Source organism: Nicotiana sylvestris, chromosome 10 (assembly GCF_000393655.2).
Source record: "Nicotiana sylvestris chromosome 10, ASM39365v2, whole genome shotgun sequence".
Taxonomy (NCBI): Eukaryota; Viridiplantae; Streptophyta; class Magnoliopsida; order Solanales; family Solanaceae; genus Nicotiana; species Nicotiana sylvestris.
Window position 1 is genome coordinate 102,301,072 of NC_091066.1, and position 6,000 is coordinate 102,307,071.

A 6,000-nucleotide genomic window follows, 5' to 3' on the forward strand; every position below is an offset into this window, starting at 1 on the left:
CCATGTGGGCTTTGAGTAAGCTAAATCTTGAATGGGATGTTGCAGCCAATCTTCGTGTGGAGCAGCTCAATGAACTTGATGAATTTCGATTCCATGCCTACTCCAGTTCGTCCTTGTACAAGGACAAGATGAAGAACCTTCATGATAAATATGCTCGTAGCAAGGAGTTCAAAGTAGGTGATTTGGTTTTCTTGTTCAACTCTCGGTTACGTTTGTTTCCAGGAAAGCTTAAGTCAAAATGGAGTGGACCTCTTGAAGTGGTGTGTGACCCCGTTTGGTGCACTTGATTTAAAGAAAAAAAAATGGGGAAGTTTTCAGAGTGAATGGGCATAGGGTCAAGCACTACTTGGGAAAAATTGATGACAACCACGTGGTGGCACTTATTCATCTCAAATGATTTGATGGTAACCTGCATCGTGCCGCAATGTTAAATCAGGCGCTTCTTGGGAGGAAACCCATGTGTTTTTCTTCTTGTTTTTCTTTGATTTTCATTGTAGGATAGGATTTATTTTTGGATTGACTGGTTGTGAGATGTTACAAGTTTGTGTTGATGCAGTGTAGGACATTGTCGAAAAATTGTTCAAGTCTCTGAAGTTTTCAATGCGGACTGTACTACATTGTGTGTGGCCACAAAGAACTCAGTGCGGGGGGCACAAAATCAGTGTGGACCGCACTGATGATGGATGAAAATACCAACTCTCTGAAGATTGTCAGCGCGGCCACATTACATTTTGTGCGGTCCGCGGTGGACCATTGCTGCCGCAAAGCATTTTGTGCGGACAGCAGTAGGTTGCCTTCTCAAACTTGTATAAATGCTGTGTGGTGCAGACCGCATTCCATTTTGTGCGGTCCGCATTGGGTAGGTGAGATGGGCCCCAGGATTTTTTCTATAAATAGTACCTGAGGCCCTCATATTTAACTTTTCGATCTTTTAACTCTCCGAGCTTTAAAAATTACTGTTCAACCCTACTCTTTGCACGTAACTAATCATTAAGGCCTAATCATCATCATAACATCTTACTTCTGGTACTCTCATCTCTTTTCAATTGTTAATCTTATTATTTTCATTATTTTTTTTGTTTTTTCTTCGTTCTTCTTCTGTTTTTCCTGTATTTCTTGCGATTTGGTAAGCTTAGATTAGTTAATTCTTGTTTACTGTTAGAATAGTTAGTTCAAACACTGGAAAACACTTAGGGACTATTTATTACGTGTAAAATTGGACTTAAAGTCAAAATATCATGAACCCTAAGTTAGTGCTACAATTCGGCACTCAGTACGGACCGCAATGGAAATTGTGCGGTCCACAGTGCCCTTGTGCGGTCCGCATTGGCATTTTGTGCAGACCGCATTGAAGAATGTTCTAAAACCTATTTATTGAGGACCACAACCGCATTGCATTTTGTGCGGTGCGCAGTGCCTCAATACGGACCGCATTGCCATTTTGTGCGGTCTGCGGAGCAATTATTCAGAGAGTGGGTAGTTTGAACCCCACCTCTGTGCGGACCGCATTGGCCTCTGTGCGGCTGCACTACATTTTGTGCGGTCCGCACTCTGCAATATTTTTTTGCACCTGCAATTCACAATGCTTTTCTGGATACTAACAAGCCAAATGAATGTTGTTTACAAACATTGGTGAAACAAAGAGGCAAGGGTGCTAAACAAGCAGGTAGAGGAGAATCCTCCCGGGGAGGGAAATAGAAGATGCTAAGACTGAATCCCCAAGCCCGACAAAACATTAAGAACACAAGGAAGATCATAAAAGCTGTTGATAGGGCTATTGACCAGTCGGGGAGTGAGTATGAGCCCTCTCGGGATATATCTTCAGACTCTGTGCCAGAGTACATCCCTGACTGGCCGGAGAGAAACAGACTAAGAGACACTCCTCCTCTGTCCCCCACTGCTCAAGCTTCAATAAATGTATGTTCTGAGTCGTCTGAGGGCTCATCTGAAGGTAGTGGGGATGAATACTCCACCTCTCCCACAACTTCATTATCCGAAGAGGGTGCAGTAGGAGAAGATGAGGAAATAAGAGAAGAAGAGGTAGTAGGAGAAAGGGGTGAATCTTAGGTTGGAGGAGTAGCTAGAACTAGAAAACCGGAGGTGTGGAAAGACCAATTTGTGAGTGTGGTGGCCTACCATAAATTCAAAGATTGGTGGCATGTAAGGAAATTGATTCCGGAGTGGAGTTTTGTGGATAGAGACCTCTTGCCTCACAACCCCAATGTGAGAAGGAATTTTAGAGAGAGAGTGGGATGGGAGTACTTCTTAAACACCTGTGAGGATGCAAACGAGCACCTGGTCAAGGAATTCTACCAATGTTGCCCACATCAAAAATGGCACCAAAGTGACCAAGGTGCGGAATTTGATAGTACTATTTGATGGGAAAGCAATAAATGACTACTTGGGCTTCGATGAAGAGGATGAAACATTGCATCTGGAAAAGATGGAATTAGGTGAGGAGGTCCGTCCTTGGTTGGCACAGTATCTGGCAATCCCAGGTACCACCCCTGATTGGTTGAATGCAAGAGTAAAAATCTTAAGGAGAAGTTTGAATTTCGAGACTAATGGGTGGGAAACATTCATGTGCAGCAGATTGGACCCCACTACCCATGACAACTCACTCCCTCTTCACCGGGCAGTACTGGTAGCTTCGATTATGGCGGGTACCCGATTAACGTCGGGAATGTGATGTCTCGGGTGATTACGCAGGTAATGAGTGAAGGTGACAGAAACTACCCCTTCCCCAGCTTCTTAACCATGTACTTCCAGGACCTCAAAGTTAAAAAACGGAAATTTGATATCAAAGTGAAAGCAAAGGCACCGTTATCATGGTACAACATGCAAGGTAATGACAACCCTAAAAGCAAGAACTACGAGGGACCAACCACTGTCAACTGGCCAGTCTAAAGAGCCAATAGAGGTAGTGGCTCCTACTCAGCCTTCTTCCACCTCATCGGACATGCCCTCTGGCCCATCCACTTCGGCAGTTCCAGACATACCCTGCACCACAAATCACCCAGTGACTGCCCACCATCTGAGCTAAGCCCTTCTCAGCATCAACAACTGGATACAGACAACTTCCTCTAAGTTGTCTGTCCTTACTTCTATAGTGGTAGCTCCGTCGACACCTCCGCCTTTGCAGGTCCCACAGTCTATTGAGGACGCCCTCAAGGACATCCTGGACAACCAGAAGAAGATCTTAGACACTCAAAAGGTGCTTACAAAGGCTGTGGGTTCTCATGGAAAAGCTCTCAAGGAGCTTGCTAGGGAGGCCAAGAAAACAAGAAAGACTCGGGCTTCCAAGGAGTCCGTGAAGGAGTTGAGGGTTGAGGTTGACAGGTTGAAGGCAGATCACCTGCCTTTGGATTTAGTGCTAGATGACCCGGTTCCAGTAGTCCATCCCCAGCCAGTGCAGTCAGAGAGACCTCCAAAGAGGAAGAGGGTGATTCCCAGTGCAGATGATGCAGTCATCTAGTTGGCAGACCCACCGGAGACCTCCTCCAGTCAGCCACAGGATGCAACCCAGGAGCCTGTCTAGGTCTGGGCCCAGGTCCCAGCAGTAGAGCCACCAGTCAGAGGGAGCTAGTCTTAGGTTCCCGAGCTTACAGTGGACCCAAGGACCACTCGAGATCCCATGCAGTTAGACGGGCCATAGGGAGTTTCTGTATCCTCTTCCCCTTTTTTGTTGCTTATTTTGCTTAGTTGGCATTGAGTACAATGTCAACTTTCATTTGAGGGGGTATTGGATGAATGCATATATTCGACAGATTTTATGATTTTTCTTTTTATCTTTGGTATGTATATAATTTTAGTACTTCATTACATTTTTCATACTTTACACTTTGGGTCTGTATATAAAAGTTATGTTACATTGTATATATTCATCCCCGTATTGTATATTCGATTAAATCCCCTCTTGTACATATTCATTCTACTTTCCGCACTTCTCTTTTCCGTAGCTTCTTATTTATGTCTGTAGCTTCTTGTTTTGAACGTTTCAATAAGCCTTTGGTTTTCTTAATGCCATGGTTCTTTCCAAAGACAGAGTTTGTGTGAACCGGGTGGCTCTTCCCAATGATGGATGGCGTGACAACCTTCTTAAGCGTTTGAGTTCATTTTTCTTTTTGCTTTTTAGTAGTTATTGGTAAGGGTGCCTCAAGCAAAGCTTCACTTGGTCCTAGCACATTTTCCTTTGATCTCATGGTCAAAAACAAATTATTGTGTTTAGGATGGTGAAAGTCGTTACCTTGAGACTCTTGTGTTGACCGATAATCATCAAGTGGTTTTTTGAGACCATTGTGTGCTCAAATCTTATCTAAGGTTGTTGTGAGCCCCCGACTCTATGTCTTTAGCAATCCCATAGCTTGTGTGGTGAGAAATTGCATTGCAAGTCCAAGTCCCGAGCCATTGGTCTAGAACTTGCCCTGAATGTTTGTTGAGGCGAAATCCTAAGTGAATTTTGACTTGAGACTGATTATAGGCTCTCCTTGATCCAAATGATAGCTTGAACACCTCCATAGCCTAACAATGATAAAATCCCTAGTCAACCTTTTTGAGACTTAGACCTTTTTCCTTCAAGAACCATGATACAAGCCTTTACCCGTTCTAAAAGATACCGTTTCTTGGCACCCGATCTTTCCTTAGCACATGGCGAAAGTATAAGTTTGGGGGGAGAGACGAGGATTGCAACAAAGTGGTAAAAAGGCACAAAATGAAGAAAAGGAAAGGAAAGCAAAAATACAAAAAAGAATGTTCAATATAGAAATGAATAAAGGGATTCAAGAAAATCAAAGAATGAAAGGTGTGGAAAGTTGAAAAATGAGAAAAGATTTGAAATGAACAAGAAAGAGTGATAGTATGTCTCTCTAACCCCTTAGAAAGATGTTAAAGGACTTAAAAAGTCAAGTGAATGTGTGCCAAAATGAAACAAAAGAAGTGCTTAAGGTAAGATGGAACCTACTTAGACCAAACATTTCCTACCCTGAACCAAGAGCCTTCACTATGTCTCCACAAAAACCCTATATGATCTTGAGTTGAATGAAGTTTACATTAGTTGTGACTCACATAAGGGGCAAGCATATGGTACTTAGAGCCGGACTTGTGACTTTTCCTTGAGAGAGATGAGTGTGATTCCATTAACCTCGTCCTGAGTGACACTATCCTACATGTGAGGTTTGCTTAGAGAAAGTTGAGGATGTGTAAGTTTGGGTTCTACAATGACCAAAGTAATAGAAAGAGTTCCTTGATGTGTTGAGTCAACTTTTGATGCACTTGTGTTGCACTTAATCCATGCTGTTTAAAAGGGTAAATATTGTTAATGATTCATTTGTATTGATGACAATTGTTAGTCCCAATTGAGTCTAGATGAGGTCACTTTAGGACAACTGAATTTTCTTGGATTTTCTCTTAAGGGGTGGGTCTTATTTTGTTTGCTTGAGGACAAACAAAAGCTTAAGTTTGGGAGAGTTGATAACTAGGAATTATGATGCATTTTACACTCTTTCATGCTCAAGTTTTGATTAGAAATGTGCACAAAATAGTCCCAAAGGCTTACAAGTTGTGCTTGATTGCAGGTTTGATCAACAAGGTGACAAGATGTCAAAGATCAGCTCAAAAAGGAGTGAAACTTACACAAGTATCGAGACAAGACAAAGCTCAGTCAAACAGGGCCAGTGCAACCACACACCATTCTGTGCAGTCCGCACAAGTGATGTTCAGAGAGGTTGTCATTCAGGCCAAAAGGCAATGCGGCCGCAAGAGGTTTTGTTCGGTCCGCATTGGGATCATTGCGGCCACACTCGGTTTAGTGCGGACTATGGAGCCAGGGTTCAGAGAGGAGGTGTTTTGGAGGATGAAGGTCAATGCAGTCCGCGTTCCTTTTTGTGCATACCGCACTAGTAGCCACCGCGGCCGCACTCGATTTCGTGTAGTCCGCATTGCCTAACTAAAGAGAGCTGGAAATTCAAGTCAAGATCCTTTGTGCGACCGCACTTGATTTTA